Raw genomic sequence first — 21,059 nt, 5'->3', positions numbered from 1 at the left:
CATAACCCTCACCCTCAGCCTACCCTTACTGCAAAATTAACCCTAACCATAACATTAACAATAACCTAAACCAAACCCTAACCTTAACCCTAATCCTCACCCCCACCCTCACCGTCAGCCTAACCCTATGCCTAACCCTATCCCTAACCCCAACCCTCACCATAACCCTAACCCAAAACCTACCCTGTGTCCTCAGCCTAACCCTAAGCCTAATCCTAACCCTAAACCTAAGCCTAATCCTAACCGTAACCCTAAACCTAATCCTAAACCTAACCTTATCCCTAACACTAAACCTCACCCTATCACTCACCCTAGCTCTCAACCTAACCCAAAACCTAAACCTCATCCTTACCCTAGCCCTCACCCTAACCCTAATTCTATCCCTCACCCTCACCCTAACCCTAACCCTCATCCTCACCCTAAACCTCACACTAACCCTAAACGGAATCCTCAATCTAACCCTCACCTTAACCCTAACACTAACCTTTACTCTAACCCTAAACCTAAACCTAACCCTCACCCTTATCTTAACACTCACCCTCAGCCAAAACCTCTCCTTTACCCTTACCATCATAATCACCCTAACCCAAACCCTAACCCTAAACCTCATACAAACCCTCACCCTAACTGTAAACCTAACCATCACCCTAACCGGAACCCTCAACCTCAACCTCAAGCTCAGCCTAACCCTAAGCCTAAGCCTTACCCTAATCCTCACCCTCACCCGAGCCCTCACCCTAACCTTAATCCTAACCCTAACCCTCATTCTAACCCTCAACCTAACCCTAACCCAAAGCATCACCGTAACCCTAATCCTCACCCCCGCCCTCACCCTCAGCCTAACCCTAAGCCTAAGCCTAACCCTAACCCTAACCCTACCCAAAACCTCAACATAACCATCAACCTACCCTTAACCCTAACACTAACCCTAACCCAAAACCTCGAACTAACATCACTCTCACCAGAGCCCGAGCCCTAACCTTAATCGAAACCCTAACCCTCATTCTAACCCTCAACCTAATGCTAACACTAACCATCACTGTAACCCTAATCCTGACCCCCACCCTCACCCTCACCCTAACCCTAATCCTCACCCTAAACCTAACCCTAAACCTAAACCTCAACCCTACCCTCACCCTAAACCTAACGCTAACCCTAACACTAACCCTAAACCTAACACTCACCCTTACCCTCCCCCTCAACCTAACTCTAGTCCTAAACCTCTCCCTCACCCTATCCCTAATCCTAACCCTAACTCTAAACTTCACCCTAACCCTAACCCTAACCCTCACCCTCACCCTCACCCAAACCGTAAATCTAACCCTAACCCTAATATTAACACTAATCCTAACCCTAAAACTAACCCTTACCCTAACCCTAACCTTCACCCTCAGCTTCACCCTCACTGCAAATGTAACCCTAAACATAACATTTACAATAACCCTAACCCTAATCCTAACCATCACCTTCAACCTAACCTTAATCCTAACCCTAACCCTCACCCTAACTTTAACCCTCACCCACACTGAAACCCTAAACCTCATCTTAACCCTCACCCTCAAACTCACCCTCACCCTCACAGTAACTCTAACCCTAACCCAAACAATAACACTAATCCTAACCCTAAACCTAACCCTAAACCTAAGCCTAACCCTAATGCTAACACTCTCCCTCACCCTAATCCTAATCCTAACCCTAACACTCAAACTAACCCTAACCCTCACCCTCACTGAAACCCTAACCCTCGTCCAAAAGCTCACCCTAACCCTAACCCTAAAACTCACCCTAACACAAACCCTAAACCTCACCGTCACCCTAGCCCTCACCCTAACCCTAATCATAACCCTAATCCTCATCCTAACCCTCACTCTAACCATAACTCTAACCCTAAAATTCACCCTCACCCTAACCCTAACTAAAACACTAACCCTAACCCTAAACCTCACCCTAACCCTAACCCTCACCCTCACCCTCACTGTAACACTAAACCTAAACCTAACAATAACCCTAAACCTAACCCTAACCCTCACACTAAACATAACACTCACCCTAACCCTAACTCTCAACCTAACACTTACCCTAACCCTTACCCTAACCCTAAATCAAACACTAACCCTCACAGTAACCCTAACTCTCACCCTAACCCGAAACCTCACACTCACCCTAACCCTAACCCTAACCCTCACCCTAGCACTCACTCTAATCCTAATTCTAACCATAACCCTCACCCTAACCCTCAACTTCATCCTCAGCCTAAACCTCACACTAACCCTAACCCTAATCCTCAATCTAACACTCACCCTCACCCTAACCCTCACCCTAAACCTGATGCTAACCCTCACCCTAATCCTAACACTCACCCTTAGGGGAACACTCACTCTCCGCCTAAACCTCACCTTTAATGATACCGTCATGCTCACCCTAACCCTCACCCTAACCCTAACACTCATCCTAACACTTGCCCTAAACCTAACACTATCCATCAGCCTAACCCTATCACTCACCCTCACCCTCACCCTCACCCTAGCCCTCACCCTAAAACTTATCCTAACCCTAACCCTCATCCTAACCCTCACCCTAAACCTAACCCTAACCATCACCCAAAACCTATTCCTCACCCCTACACCCTCATCCTCAGCCTAAGCCTAAGCCTAAGCCTAAGCCTAAGCCTAATCCTCACCCTCACCCTAGCCCTCACGCTAAACCTAATCCTAACCCTAACCCTCATCCTAACCCTCACCCTAACCCTAACCCTAACAATCACCCAAACCCTATTCCTCACCCCCACCCTCACCCTCAGCCTAACCCTAAGACTAAGACTAACCCTAACCCTAACCCTCACCCTCACCCTAGCCCACACCCTAACACTAGTCCTAAAACTAACCTGAACCCTAATCCTCACCTTAAACCTAACCCTAACCTTAACCCTCACCATAGCCCTCACCGTAACCTTAATCCTAACACTATACCTCATCCTAACCCTCACCCTATCCCTAACCCTAACCCTCACCCTAACCCTAACCCTCACCCTCACCCTCATTCTAACCCTAAACCTACCCTAACACTAATCCTCACACTCACACTCACGCTAAACCTAATCCTAAATCTAACCCGATCCCTAAACATAATGCTCACCCTAACCTTCACCCTAAACCTAACCCTACCACAAATCCTAACACTAACCCTCATACTAACCCTAACTCTAATCCTAAACCTCACCCTAACCCTAACCCGAACCCTCACACTCACACTCACCCACATTTTAACACTAATCCTACTCCCAGCCCTAACCCTAACCCTCACCCTAACCCTAACCCTCACCCTAACCCTAAACTGAACATTAACCCTAAACCTTACCCTCACCCTAACCCTAACTCTAAACCTAAACCTCACCCTCACCTTAACCCTAAACCTAATCCTAACCCTAACCCTAAACCTCACCCTAAACATAACCCTAAACCTCACCTTCACCCTAGCCCTCACCCAAACCCTAATCCTAACTCTAACCCTCATCCTAACCCTCACCCTAACCCTAACCCTAACCCTCACCCTAACCCTAACCCTCACCCTCACCCTCAGCCTAACCCTAACACTAATCCTCACACTCATACTCACACTAACCCTAATCCTAAATCTAACCTGATCCCTAACCATAACCCTCACCCTAACCCTCACCCTAACCCTAACCCTAACACCAATCCTAACACTAACCCTCACACTAACCCTAAATCTAACCCTAAACCTCACCCTCACCCTCACCTTAACCCTCACCCTCAACCTCAGCCTAAACCTAAGCCTAACCCTTAGCCTAACCCTAACCCTCACACTCACACTCACCTTCACCATAACACTAATCCTACTCCAAGCCCTAACCCTAACCCTCATCCTAACCCTAACCCTCACCCTAAACGTAAACCCAACATTAACCCTAAGCCTAACCCTCACCCTAACCCAATCTCTAAACCTAAGCCTCAGCCTCACCTTAACCCTAACCCTAACCCTAACCCTAAAACTAAACCTCACCCTAAACATAACCCTAAACCTCACCTTCACCGTAGCCCTCACCAAAACACTAATCCCAACTCTAACCCTCATCCTAACCCTCACCCTAACCCTAACCCTAACCATCAACCTAAACCTAACCCTCAGCCTCAACCTCACCCTCAGCCTAACCTTAAGCCTAAACCTAAACCTAACCCAAACCCACACACTCACCCTCACCCTAACCCTATTCCTAATCCTAACCCTAACAATAACCCTAACCCTAAACCAAACCCTCAACCTAAGCATAATCCTCACCCTAACCCAAACACTCACCCTAACACTTACCCTCACCCTAACACTAACCCTAACTCTAACACTAACCCGCACACTAACCCTAACCCTCACAGTAACCCTAAACCTTAACCCTAACCCTAACCTAAACCTCACCCTCATCCTAGCCCTCACCCTAATCCTAATTCTAACGCTAACCCTCACCCTAACCCTAACCCTCGACCTCACCCTAAACCTCACACTAACCCTAACCCTAATCATCAATCTTACCCTCACCATAACCGTAACCCGAACCCTTAACCTAACCCTCACCCTAACCCTAAACCTCACCCTTATCTTAACCCTCACCCTCAGGCTAACCCTCAAGTTTACCATTACCATAACTCTCACCCTAACCCTTAACCTTAACCTAACCCTCACCCAAGCCCTCACCCTAACCCTAAACCTAAACCTCACCCTCACCCTCAGCTTTACACTAATCCTATCACTATTCCTAATGCTAAACCTCACCCTCACCCTAACCGTCACCTAATTCTTACCCTCACACTAATCCTAACTCTAACCCTAACCCAAACTCTCACAATAAACCTAACCCTCACTCTAACCGTAACCCTACCCCTTACCCTAACCCTCATCTTAACCATAACTCTAAGCCTCAACCTAACCCTCACCCAAAAACTCACAGTAACCCTAAATCTGACCCTAACACTAATAACAACCCTAACCCTCACCCTCACCCTAACCCTCACCCTAATCATAACCCTAACTCTCAGCCTAACCCTCACCCTAACCCTAAGCATAACCCTAACCCTAACCCTCACCCTAACCCTCACCCTAACCCAAACCTTAACCCTAACCCTCAACCTCACCCTAACCCTCATACTAACCCTTAACCTCATCCTCACCCTAAACCTCACACATAACCGAATCCTCACCGTAACTCTAACCCTAACCGTCACCCTCACCGTCACCCTCACGCTAAGCCTAACCCTAACCCTCACGCTAACCCTAAAACTCACCCTAATCCTCACCATAACTCTAATGCTAAGTCTAACACTCACCCTAACCCTCATTCTATCACTTATCCATACCACAAACCTAACCCTAACCTTACTCCTCACCCTCACCCTTTACCTCACCCTAACCCTAAACCTAATCCTAACCCTCACCCTAACCCTAACCCTAACACTAACCCTCACCTAAACCTAACCCTAACCTTCTACCTCACCCTAACCATCACCATCACCCGAACCCTCACCCTAACCCTAACGCTCACACACACCCTAAACCTCAAGCTCACCCTTACCCTAACCCTCAGCTAATCCTCACCCTAACCCTAACCATTACCTCACTCTCACCCTAGACCTCACACTAACCATAACCCTAACCCTAAACCTCACTCTCACCCTAACCCTTACCCTCACCCTCAAAATCACCCTAATCCTCACCCTCACCCTCACCCAAATCGTAAGTCTAACCCTAACCCTAACATTACCACTAATCCTAACCCTAAAACTAACCGTTACCCTAACCCTAACCTTCACTCTCAGCCTCACCCTGACTGGAAATATAACCCTAACCATAATATTTACAATAACCCTAACCCTAATCCTAACCATCACCCTCACCCTAACCATAATCTTAACCTTAACACTCGCCCTAACCCTCATCTTAACCCTCACCCTAACCTAAACATAACCCTCACCCTAACCCTTTACCTCACCCTAATCCTAACACTAAGCCTGACCTGAACCTCCCCCTAAACCTCCCCCTCACCCTTACCCTAACACAAACCCTAAACCTCAACCTAACCCTCAACCTAACCCTAACCCTAACCATAACCCTAAAACTCACATTAACCCTAACCCTCACCCTAACTCTAACCCTACCCCTCAGCCTAACACTCAAGCTAACTCTAACCCTCATACTCACCAGAATCCTAAACCTAACCCTAACCATAAACCTCACCTTAAGGCTAATTCTAACCCTAACCCTAACCCTAACTGGCACCCTAACCCTAGTCCTCACCTTCACACTCACCCTCAGCCTAACCCTAAGCCTAAACCTAACCCTATCCCTAACCATCACACTCACCCTCACACTAACCTTAATCCTAAAAGAAACCCGAGCCCTAACCCTTACCATCAATCTAACCCTCACCCTAACCCTAACCCTGACCCTAACCCTCACCCTAACCCTCACACTAACCATCACCCTAACACTAACACTAACCCTAAACCTGACCTTCACCCTAACCCTAACTCTAACACTAACCCTAACCCAAAATCTCACCCTAACCCTAGCATTAAACCTCACCCTCACCCTCACGATCACCCTCACCGTAACTGTAACCCTAACCCTAACAATAACCCTAACCCTAATCCTAAGCCTCACCATAATCATAACCCTCACCCTAAACCTAAACCTCTCCCTAACACTTACCCTCACCGTAACACTAACGCTCACACTAATCCTACCCCTCAGCGAAACCCTAAACCTCACACTAAACCTAACACTAATCCTCAATCTAACCCTCACCCTCACCCTAAACCTAACCCTAACCCTTACCCTATCCCTCACCCTAACCCTAACCCTCCCCCTTACCGTAGCCCTCACCCTCAGCCTAACCCTCACTTTAACATTACTAACACCCTCAACCTAACCCTCACCCTAACCCTAAACTCGAACCCTAACTCTCACCCTAACCCTAACCATAAGCCTCACCCTAACCCTAACACTCACCCTCACCCTCACCCTGAGGCTAACCCTAAGCCTAACCCTAACTCTAACCCTCACACTCACCCTCTCCCTGACCCTAATCCTAATCCTAACCCCAACCCTAACACACAACCTCACCCTAAACCTCACCCTAACCCTAACGCTAACCCTAACACTAACAATCACCCTAACCCTCAACCTAACCCTATCTCTAACACTAAACCTCAAACTCACACTGACCCTAAACTTAACCCTAACCCTAAACCTCACCCTAAACCCAACCCTAAACTTCACCCTCACCCTAGCCCTCACCATAACCATAATCCTAAAACTAACCCTCTTCTTAACCCTCATGCTAACCCTAACCCTAACCCTCACCCTAACCCTAATCCTAACCATAACCCTAACCCTAAACCTCACCCTAAACCTAAACCTAAAACTAACCCTAACCCTAACCCTCATCCTCACCCTCACTTGAATCCTAACTGTAAACATAAACATCACCCTCACCCTCACCCTAACTCTAACCCTAAACCTAAACCTAAACCTCACCCTAACCCTAACCCTGACGCTCACCCTCAACGTAACCCTAACTCAAAACTTAACAATCACCCTAAACATAACCCTAACCCTCACCCTAACCATAAAACTCACCCTAACCCTAACCCTCACCCTAACACTTACACTCACCCTAACACTAATCCTAACTCTAACACTAATACTCACAGTAACCCTAACTCTCACCCGAAACCTAAACCTCACCTTAACCCTAACCCTAACCCTCAGCCTCACCCTAGCCCTCACCCTAACCCTAATTCTAACCTTAACCCTCACCCTAACCCAAACCCTCATCCTCACCCTAAACCTCACACAAACCCCAACCTTGATCCTCAATCTTACCCTCACCCTCACAATAACCCTCATCCTAACCCTTACCCTAACCTCAACCTAATCCTAACCCTCACCCTTAGGGGACCACTCACCCTCAGCCTAACCCTCAACTTTATTATTACCGTCACACTCATGCTAACACTCACCCTAACCCTAAACCAGATCCTAACACTCACCCTAAACCTAACCCTATCCATCACACTAACCCAAACCCTCACCCTCACCCTCACCCTAAGCCTAACCCTAAGCCTAACCCTAACCCTAACCCTCACCCTCACCCTAGCTCTCACCCTAAACCTAATCCTAATGCTAAGACTCATCCTCACCCTCAACCTAACCCTAAAACTATCCATCACCCAAAACCTATTCCTCACCACCATACTCACGCTCAGCCTAACCCCAAGACTAAGCCTAACCCTAACCATAACCCTCAACCTCAGGCTTGCCCTCACCGCAAACTAAACCCAAACCATAACACTAACAATAACCCTAATTTTAACCCTAACCCTAATCCTAATCCTCACCCCCACCCTCACCCTCAGCCTAACCCTAACCCTAACCCTAAACCTAAACCTAACACTAAAACTCACCCTAATCCTCAGCCTCAACCTCACCCTAAACCAAACCCTAACATTAATCCTCACCCTATCCCTAAGACTAACCCTAACCCTAATCCTAACTCTCACACTCAATCTCAACCTAAAATTAAACCTAACCCTAAACCTCACCCTAAACCTCACCCTAAACCTAACCCTCACCCTCAACCTCAACCTCACCACAAAATTTACCCTAACCATAAAACTACCAATAACCCTAACCCTAACCCTAACCCTAAACCTAATCCTCACTCCCACCCTCACCCTCAGCCTATTCATAAGCCTAATCCTAAGACTAACCCTAAGCAACACCATAACCCTAAAATTAACCCTCGCACTAACCATAACCCTAACACGAAACCTCAACTTAAGGCTAACTCTAAACCTAACCCTAACCATAACCCGCACCCTAACCCTAACCCTCACACTTACACTCTACCTCAGACTAACCCTAAGCCTAAATCTTATCCAAACCCTAACCCTCACACTCACCCTAACCCTAAACCTAATCCTAAACCTAACACTATCCCTAACCCTAACCCTCACCCTAACGCTTACCCAACCATTAACCCTAACACTAACCCTAAACCTAACCCTCACCCTAACCCTCACCCTAAACCTATCTCTAACCATAAACCTCAAACTCACCCTGACCCTAACCCGAAACCTAACCCTCACCCTCACCCTAACCCTCACCCTATTCATAACCCTAATCCTCAGCCTAACCCTCACCCTAACCCTAAGCATAACCCTAACCTTAACCCTCACCCTAACCCTCACCCTAACCCAAACCTTAACCCTAACCCTCACCCTCACCCTAACCCTCATCCTAACACTTAACATCATCCTTACCCTAAACCTCACACTTAACCAAATCCTCACCGTAACTCTAACTCTAACCGTCACCCTCACGCTAAGCCTAACCATAACCCTCACCCTAACCCTAAAACTCACCCTAATCCTCACCCTCACCCTCACCCTAACCCTAATGCTAAGTCTAACATTCACCGTAACCCTCCTGCTATCACTTATCCACACCACAAACCTAACCCTAACCTTAACCCTCACCCTCACCCTAAACCTCACCCTAACCGTAAACCTAATCCTAAACCTCAACATAATCCTAAGCCTAACACTAACACTCACCTAGCCCTAACCCTAACCTTCTACCTCACCCTAACACTCACCATCACCCGAACCTTCACCCTAATCCTAACGCTCACCCACACCCTAAACCTCAAGCTCACCCTTACCATAACCCTCAACTAATCCTCACCCTAACCCTAACCATTACCTAACCAAGACCCTCACCCTCACCCTCACCTTCACCCTAACCCTCACCCTCACCCTAGACCTCACCCTAACCATAACCCTAACCCTAAACCTGACCCTCACCCTCACCCTCAACCTCAGCCTATCCCTAAACCTATCCCTAATCCTAACCCTAACCCTCACCATTACCCTAACCCTCACCATAACCCTTACCCTCACCCTCACTCTCACCCTAACAGAAACCCTCACACTAAACCTAAGCCTCCCCCTAAACCTAAACCTAACCCTCACCCTAAACCTCACCATAAACTTAACCCTAACCCTAACACTCACCCTCACACTAGCCCTCAACCTAATCCTAACTCTAACCCTAATCCTCACCCTAACCCTCATCCTCACCCTAAACCTCACACTAACCTAACCCTAATCCCCAATCTAACCCTAACCCTAACCCTTACCCTATGCCTCACTCTAACCCTAACCCTAACCCTCACCCTCAACCTCACCCTCACCCAAATCGTAAGTCTAACCCTAACCCTAACATTACCACTAATCCTAACCCAAAAACTAACCCTTACCCTAACCCTAAACTTCACTCTCAGCCTCACCCTCACTGGAATTGTAACCCTAACCATAACATTTACAATAACCCTAACCCTAATACTAACCATCACCCTCACCCTAACCATAACCCTAACCCTAACCCTCGCCCTAACCTTAACCCTCACTCTCACTGAAACCCTAACCCTCATCTTAAACCTCACCCTAACCTAACCTTAACCCTCACCCTAAACCTTAACCTCAACCTAATCCTAACACTAAGCCTAAACTAAACCTCCCCCTCACCCTAACCCTAACCATCACCCTCAAGCTGGGCCTAAGCCTAAGCCTAAGCCTAAGCCTAGTCCTAACACTAACTCTCACCCAAACCCTAATGCTAACACTAACCCTAACTCGAACGCTAAACCTCACTCTCACCCTAACCCTAACTCTAACCCTAACCCTAAACCTAAACCTCATCCTAACACTAAACCTAACCCTCATCCTCACCCTCACTTTAACCATAACCTTAAACTTAATCCTAACAATAACTCTAACCCTAACCCTGACCCTCACCCTTACCATAAGCCTCAGCCTAACATTTACCCTCAACCTATCACTCACCCTAACCCTAACACTAACCCTCACACTAACCCTAAACATCACCCTAACCCTAAGCCTAACTCTCACCCTAACCATAAACCTCACCCTCAACATCAGCCTCAGGCTAACCCTCAGGCTAACCCTAAACCTAACCCTAACAATAACCCTAACCTTAACCCTAACCCGCACCCTCACCCTCACCGGAAATCTAACCCTAACCCTAACAATACCACTAACCCTAAACAAAACCATCACCCTAACCCTAATCCTCACCCCCACCCTCACCCTCAGCCTAACCCGAAGCCTAAGCCTAAACCTCAACCTAACCCTCAACTCACCCTCACCCTAACCCTAATCCTAAACCTAACCCTATCCCTAAACTTCAACCTAACCCTCACAAATCACCCTAACCCTAACACTAACCCTAACCCTAAACCGCAACCTAACAGTCCCCCTAACCATACCTCTAACCCTAAACCTAAGCCTAAGCCTAAACCTTACCGTCACCGTAACCCTAACCCTAAACCTAAACCTAACCCTAAACCAAACCCTAATCCTCACCCTAACCCAAACACTAACCTTAACCCTCACCCTAACCCTAAGCCTAATCCTAAACCTAACCCTAATCCTCACATTCAACCTCAACCTAACCTTAATCCTAAAACGAACCCTATCCCTAACTCTAACCTGAACCTAACACTCATCCTAGCCCTAACACTAACCCTAATGCTAACCCTAAACCTCATCCTAACCCTCACCCTCAACCCCATGCTCAGCCTAAGCCTAAGCCTAAGCCTAAGCCTAACCCTAACCCTCACCCTAACCCTAAAACTAACACTAAACCTAACTCTAAACCTAAACTTCACTCTCAGCCTAACCTTTATTCTAACCCTGACCCTAACCATAAACCTTATCCTAACCGTAACCCTAAACTTCACTCTGACCCTCACTGTAACCGTAACCGTAACCCTAACTCTAACAATAACCCTAACCCTAACCCTAACCCTCACCCTAACAATAACACTCACCCTAAACCAAACCCACACCCAAACACTTACCCTCACCTAAACACTAACTCTAACCCTAACACTAACACTCACAATAACCCTAACCGTACCCCTAAACCTTAACCTCAACCTAACCCTCACCCTCACCCTAACCCTAACACTGACTCTAACCCTAAACCTCTCGCTAACCCTATATCTAACCCTAAACCTCACCCTCACCGTAACCCTCACCCTCACACTAGCCTTCACCCTAACCCTAACTCTAACCCTCACCCTCACCCTAATCCATAGGCTCATCCTCACCCTAAACCTCACACTAACCCTAACCCTAATCCTCTATCTAACCCTCACCCTAAGCCAAAACCTAACCCTTTTCCTAAACCTAATCCTAACCCTAACTCTCAGACTTATTTTAACCCTAACCATCAGCGTAAACTTCAATTTTACCCTTACCATCATCCTCACCCTTACCCTCAACCTTACCCTAAACCTCACCCTTACCCTCACCCTAACCGTAAATTTAACAATCACCCTAACCCTAACCCTCACCCAAAACCTCACGCTCAGCCTAACCCTAAGCCTAAGCCTTACACTAACCCTCACCCTCATCCTAGCCCTCACCCTAACCCTAATCCTAACCATCACCATAACCCTAATCTTCACCCCCACCCTCAACCTCAGCCTAACCATAAGCCTAAGCCTAACCCTAACCCTAACCCTTAAACTCACATTCACCCTAACCCTAACCCTAAACCTAACCCTAAACCTCAACCTAACCCTCACCCTAACCTTAACCCTAATACTAACCCTAACACTAACCCTCGATCTAATCTTCCCCCTAAACCTACATCTAACCTTAAACCTCACCCTCACCTTAACACTAATCCTAACCCTAACCCTAAACCTCACCCTAAACCTAACTCTCACTCTCACCCTCACCCTCACTCTCACAGTAAATCTAACCCTAACCCTAACAATAACACTAATCGTAACCCTAAACCTAACCCTAACCATAACACTAATCCTAAACCTCAGCATCAACCTAACCCTAATTCTAACCCTAAGCCCCACCCTAACACTAACCCTCATGTCACCATAACCCTAACCCTCATCCTAACCCTCACCCTTTCCCTAACCCTAACCCTAAACCTCACACTTATACTAACCCCAATACTCACCCTCACCCTAGCCCTCACCCTAACCCTAATCCTAACCCTAATCCTCAACCTAACCCTCACCCTAACCCTAACCCTAACCCTCACCATAACCCTAAACCTAACCTTCAACCTAACCTTAACACTCACCCTAACCCTAACCCTAAACCTCACCCTAACGCTAACTCTCACCTTCATGCTCACACTCAGCCTAACCCTAAACCTAACCTTAACCCTAACCCTAACCCTCAGACTTACCCGAAAGCTTACCCTAATCCTAATGCTAACCCTAAGCCTAACCCTAAGCCTAAACCTCACCCTCACCCTAACCCTAAATCTAACTCTAACCCTAATCCTAATGCTCAAACTCAGCCTAACCGTAACACTAACTCTAACCCTAAACCTCAACCTCACCCTAACCCTAACCCTTACCTTAACCCTAAACGTCACACTAACCCTAAGCCTAAATCTCACACTCAAAATAGCCCTCACTCTAACCCTAATCCTAAAACTAACCCTCATCCTAACTCTCACCCTAAACCTAATGCTAATCCTCACCCTCACCCTAACCCGAACCTTCAAACTAATCCTAACCCTCTCCCTCACCATAACCTTTACCCTAACCCTCACCCTAAACCTAAACGTAACCCGAACCTTAATGCTCACCCCAACCCTAAACTTCATCCTCAACCTCACCCTGAGCCTAAACCTAAGCCTAATCCTAAACCTAACCCTAACACACACACTCACCCTCAACCTAACCCTAATCCTAACCCTAACCCTAACCCTAAACCTCCCCCTACCTCTCACCCTAAACCTAACTCTAACCCAAACCCTAAACCTGACCCTAACCCTAACCATAACCATCACACTAACCCAAAACCTCACCCTAAAACTTACCATGACCCTAAAACTAATCCTAACCCAAGCACTAACCCTCACACTAACCCTAAACCTAACCCTCACCTGCACCCTCACCCTCACCGGAACTCTAACCCTAACTCTAACAATAAGACTAATCCTAACCCTAACCATCACCCTACCCCTAATCCTCACCCCCACTTTTAGCCTCATCCTAACCCTAAGCCTAAGCCTAACCCTCACCCTAACCCTTACACTCACCCTCACCCTAACCCTAATCCTAACCATAATCCTATCCCTAAACCTCATCCTAACCCTCACCCTCACCCTAACCTTAACACTAACCATAACGCTAAACCTCACCATAAGCATCCCCCTAACCCTAACTCTAACCCTAAACCTCACCCTCAGCCTAAACCTAACCCTAAACCTCACCCTAAACCTCACCCTAACTCTAAACTATCACCCTCACCCTCAACCTCACAGTAACTCTAACCCTAACCCTAACAATAACACTAACACTAACCCTAACCCTAACCATAACCATAACCCTCAACCTCAGCCTCACCCTCACTGCAAACTTAACTCTTACTATAACACTAACAATAACCCTAAACCTAACCCTAAACCTAACCCTAACCCTCACTCCCACCCTCACCCACACCCTCACCCTCAGCCTAACCCTAACCCTAACACTAACCCTCACCACAACCCTAAACCTAACCCTAAACCTAACGCGAAATCTAACCCTAAATCAAACCCTAATCCTCAGCCTCACCCTCATCATAACTCAAAACCTAATCTTAACCCTCACCCTAACACTAAGCCTAATCCTAACCCTAACCCTAACCCTCACACTCAACCTCACCCTAACCTTAATACTAAACCTAACTCTCACCCTAACCCTAACCCTCAACCTAACCCTCACCCTAACTTTACCCCTAACTCTATATCTAACACTAAATCTCACAGTCACCATAATCCTAACCCTAAACCTAACCTAAACCTCACCCTGATCCAAACCCTAACAATAATCCTCACCCTAACCCTAAGCCTAATCCTAACCCTAACCCAAACCCTCACACTCACCCTCACCCTAACCCTAATCCTAAACCTAACCCTATCGCTAACACTAAACCTCAACCTAACACTCACCCTTGCCGTCACCCTAACCTGAAACCTAAACCTCATCCTCAACCTAGCCCTCACCCTAACCCTAATTCTATCCCTCACCTCACCCTAACGCTAACCCTCATCCTCACCCTAAACCTCACACTAACCCTAAACCGAATCCTCAATCTTACCCTCACCCTAACCCTAACACTAACCCTTACCCTAACCCGAAAAATAACCCTAACACTCACCCTTATCTTAACACTCACCCCCAGCCAAAACCTCTCCTTTACCCTTACCATCATAATCACCCTAACCTACACCCTAATCTTAACTTTAACACTAATCCAAACCCAAAACCTCAACATAACCATCAACCTAACCTTAACCCTAGCCCTAACCCTAACCCTAACCCTCGAACTAACACTCCCCCTAACCCAAAATCTAAGCCTAAACCTGACCCTCACCCTAACCCTAATCCTAACCCTAACCATAAACCTCACCCTAACCCTAACCCTAACCTTCACCCTCACCCTAACCCTCACCTTACCATAAATATAACCCTAACCCGAACAATAACACTAATCCTAACCCTAATCCTAAACCTAACCCTAAGCCTAACCCTAATTCTAACACTCACCCTCAACCTAACCCTAATCCTAACGCTACCCCTCAACCTAACCCTAATCCTCACCCTCACTGTAACCCTAACCCTCATCCAAACCTCACCCTAACCCTAATACTAACACTCAACCTCACCCTGGTCCTCACCCTAACCTTAATCCTAACTCTAATCCTCATCCTAACCCTAACCCTAACCCTAACTCTAACCATCACACTATCCATAAACCTAACCCTCAACCTAACCCTAACCCTAACCCTAACCCTAAACATAAGCAGAGCCCAAACTCTCACCCTAATCCTAACCCTAATCCTCACCCTAAGCCTAAATCTAACCCTAAACCTCACTCTCACCCTAACCCTAATCCTAACACTAAACATAAACCTCACCCTAACCCTAACCCTAAACTTCACCCTCACCCTCACCCTCACCTTACCATAAATCTAACCCTAATCCTAACAATAACACTAATGCTAACCCTAAACCTAACCCTAACCCTAAGCCTAACCCTAATCCTAACACTCACCCTCAACCTAACCCTAATCCTAACGCTAACCCTCAACCTAACCCTAATCCTCACCCTCACTGTAACCCTAACCCTCATCCAAACCCTCACCCTAACCCTAATACTAACCCTCAAACTCACCCTATTCCTCAACCTAACCTAAATCCTAATTCTAATCCTCATCCTAACCCTAACCCTAACCCTAACTCTAACCATCACACTATCCCTAAACCTAACCCTCAACCTAACCCTAACCCTCACGCTGACCCTAAACATAAGCGGAACCCAAACTCTCACAATAATCCTAACCCTAATCCTCACCCTAAGCCTAAATCTAAACCTAAACCTCACCCTCACTCTAACCCTAATCTTAACACTAACCATAAACCTCACCCTAACTCTAACACTAAACTTCACCCTAACCCTCACCATAAAGCTAACCCTAACCCTAACAATAACACTAAACCTAACCCTAAACCTAAGCCTAACCCTAATCCTAACACTCACACTCACCCTAACCCTAATCCTAACCCTAACCCTATACCTAACCCTAATCCTCAAACTCACTGTAACTCTAATCCTCATCTAAAACTTCACCCTAACCCACACCCTAACCCTAAAGCTCAACTAACCCTCACCCTAACCGAAACCCTCACCCTCAACCTCAAGCTCAGCCTAACCCGAAGCCTAAGCCTTACCCTAATCCTCACCCTCACCCTAGCCCTCACCCTAACCCTAATCCTAATCCTAACCCTCACTCTAACCCTAAACCTAACCATCACCCTAACCCTATTCCTCACCCCCACCCTCACCCTCAGCCTAACCCTAAGCCTAAGCCTAACCCTAACCCTAACCCTCACACTCACCCTCACCCTAAACCTAATCCTAACCCTAAACATAAACCTCACCCTAACCCTAACCCTAACATTCACCCTCACACTCACCCTCACCCTTACCATAAATCTAAACCTAACCCTAACAATAACACTAATCCTAACCCTAAACCTAAGCCTAACCCTAATCCTAACACTCACCCTCACCCTAACCCTAATACTAACCCTAACCCTCAAACTAACCCTTACCCTCACCCTCACTGTAATCCTAACTCTCATCCAAACCCTCACCCTAACCCTAACGCTAACCATAAACCTCAACCTAACACTAACACTATAACCCACAACCTCACCCTAGCACTCATCCTAAACCTAAATATAACCCTAATCCTCATCCTAACCCTAACCCTCACACTAACCATCACACTATCCCTAACCCTAAGCCTCAACCTATCCCTAACTCTCACCCTAACCCTAAAATTAACCCGAACCCAAAATCTCACCCTAACCCTAACCCTAACACTCACCCTAACCCTAACCCTCACCCTCACCCACACCCTCAGCCTAACCCTAAGCCGAAGCCTACCCCTAATCCTAACCCTCACACTCACCCTAAACATTAACTTAATCCTAATCCTAAACCTGAGCTTAACCATCACCCTCAGCCTAACCCTCACCCTAACCCTAAACCTAACACTCAACCTAAACCTAACCCTCACCCTCAGCTAAACCTAAGCCGAAGCCTAACCCTAATGCTAACCCTCACACTCACCCTAACACTTAAACTCACCCTAACCCTTACCCTAATCCTACTCTTAACCCTAAGCCTAACCCTCACCCTCACATTAACCCTCACCCTAATCCTAACTCTAACACTAACCCTAACCCTAACCCTCAACCTAAGCCTCACCCGAGACCTAACTCTAATCCTAAACCTCACCCTAACCCTAACGCTAACCCTAATCCTAAACCTCACCCTAACCCTAAACCTCACCCTCACCCTAATCCTAAACCTAACATCATCCTAAACCTCACCCTAACACTAACCCTAACCCTCAACCTCACCCTCACCCTCACCCTCAGCCTAACCCTATGCCTAACCCTAACCCTAAACCAAACCCGCAAGGGAACCCTACCCCTAACCCTAAAAATTACCCTAAATCTAATCCTAAACCAAACCCTAATCCTCAGCCTCACCCTCACCACAACACAAACACTAATCTTAACCCTCACCCTAACCCTAAGCCTAATCCTAACCCTAACCCTAACCCTCACACTCAACCTCACCCTAACCTTAATCCTAAACCTGACTCTATCAATAATCCTAACCCTCAACCTAACCCTCACCCTAGACCTAACCCAAACCCTAATCCTAACCCTAAAACTAACACTAAGCCTAACTGTAAACATAAACCTCAGTCTCAACCTAACCCTAATTTTAACCCTAACATAACACTAAACCTCATCCTAACCCTCATCCTCAACCTCATTCTCGGCCTAAGCCTAAGCCAAAGCCTAAGCCTAACCCTAACCCTCACCCTAAACCTAAAACTAACACTAAGCCTAACTGTAAACATAAACCTCAGTCTCAACCTAACCCTAATTCTAACCCTAACATAACACTAAACCTCATCCTAACCCTAATCCTAACCCTCACTCTCACCCTCAATGTAACCGTAACCCTAACCCTAACCATAACAATAACCCTAACCCGACCCCTAACCATCACTCTAAACATAACCCTCACCCTAACCCAAACGCTCACCCTAACACTTACACTAATCCTAACACTTACCCTAACCCTAATACTAATCCTCATACTAAACCTAACCCTTAACCTCAACCTAACCCTCACCCTCACCCTAAACCTAACATTAACCCTAACCCTAACCCACACCCTAACCCTCCCCCTAACCCTATATCAAACCCTAAACCTCACCCTCACCCTAACACTAAACCTAACCCTAAACCTAAACCTCACCCTAAACTTCACCCTAACCCTAACCCTCACCCTCACCTTCAACCTCACCGTAAATCTAAACCTAACCCTAATAATAACATTAACCCAAACCCTAACCCTAACCATAAACCTCACCCTCAGCCTAACCCTCACTGCAAACTTAACCCTAACCATAACACTAACAATAACCTAAACCAAACCCCACCCTCACCCTCAGCTTAATTCAAAGCCTAACCCTATCCCTAACCCTAACACTCACCGTAACCCTAACCCAAACCCTACCCCTAGTTCGCACCCTAACCCTAAGCCTACTCCTAACCCTAACCCTAACCCTCACACTCACCCTAACCCTAAACCTAACCCTATCCCTAACACTAAACCTCACCCTAACACTCACCCTAGCCCTCACCCTAACCCTAAACCTAAACCTCACCCTCACCCTAGCCCCCAACCTAACCCTAATTCTATCCCTCACCCTCACCCTAACCCTAACCCTCATCCTCACCCTAAACCTCACACTAACCCTAAACTGAATCCTCAATCTAACCCTCACCCTAACCTTAAAACTAACCCTTACCCTAACCCGAAAAATAACCCTAACCCTCACCCTTATCTTAACACTCACGCTCAGCCAAAACCTCTCCTTTACCCTTACCATCATAATCACCCTAACCCACACCCTAACCCTAAACCTCATACAAACCCTCACTCTAACCGTAAACCTAACCATCACCCTAACCTAAACCCTCACCTTCAACCTCAAGCTCAGCCTAACCCTAAGCCTAAGCCTTACCCTAATCCTCACCCTCACCCAAGCCCTCACCCTAACCTTAATCCTAAACCTAACCCTCATTCTAACCCTCAACCTAACCCTAACCCTATACATCACCATAACCCTAATCCTCAACCCCGCCCTCACCCTCAGCCTAACCATAAGCCTAAACCAAACCCAAACCTAACCCTCACACTCACCCTCAACCTAACCTTAATCCTAATCCTAATACAAAACCTCAACATAACCATCAACTTACCCTTAACCCTAACCCTAACCCTAACCCTAACCCTCGAACTAACACACCCCCTAACCCAAAATCTAACCCTAAACCTCACCCTCACCCTAACCCTAATCGTAACCCTAACAATAAACCTCACCCTAACCCTAACCCTAAACTTCACCCTCACCCTCACCCTCACCTTACCATGAATCTAACCCTAACCCTAACAATAACACTAATCCTAACCCTAAACCTAAACCTAACCCTAAGCCTAACCCTAATCCTAACACTCACCCTCAACCTAACCCTAATCCTAACGCTAACCCTCAACCTAACCCTAATCCTCACCCTCACTGTAACCCTAACCCTCACCCTAACCCTAACACTAATGCTCAACCTCACCCTAGTCCTCACCCTAACCTTAATCCTAACTCTAATCCTCATCCTAACCCTAACCCTAACCATAACACTAACCATCACACTATCCCTAAACCTAACCCTCAACCTATCCCTAACCCTCACCCTAAACCTAAACTTAAGCGGAACCCAAACTCACCCTAATCCTAACCCTAATCCTCACCCTAACCCTAAATCTAACCCTAAACTTCACCCTCACACTAACCCTAATCCTAACACTAACCATAAACCTCACCCTAACTCTAACACTAAACTTCACCCTCACCCTCACCCTCACCCTTAAGATAAATCTAACCCTAACCCTAACAATAAAACTAATCCTAACCCTAAAACTAACCCTAAACCTAACCCTAATCCTAATCCTAACACTCAACCTCACCCTAACCCTAATGCTAACCCTAACCCTATACCTAACCCTAATACTCAACCTCACTCTAACCCTAACCCTCATCCAAACCCTCACCCTAACCCACACCTTAACCCTAAACCTCATACTAACCCTCACCCTAACCGAAACCCTCACCCTCAACCTCAAGCTCAGCCTAACCCTAAGCCTAAGCCTTACCCTAATCCTCACCCTCACCCTAGCCCTCACCCTAACCCTAATTCTATTCCTAACCCTAATTCTAACCCTCAACCTAACCCTAACTCTAACCATCTCCCTAACCCTAATCCTCACCACCACCCTCACCCTCAG

Source organism: Dipodomys merriami, unplaced genomic scaffold, assembly GCF_024711535.1.
Source record: "Dipodomys merriami isolate MVZ:Mamm:240054 unplaced genomic scaffold, mDipMer1.0.p SCAF_53, whole genome shotgun sequence".
Classification (NCBI taxonomy): Eukaryota; Metazoa; Chordata; class Mammalia; order Rodentia; family Heteromyidae; genus Dipodomys; species Dipodomys merriami.
This window is presented reverse-complemented; position numbering follows the sequence as displayed.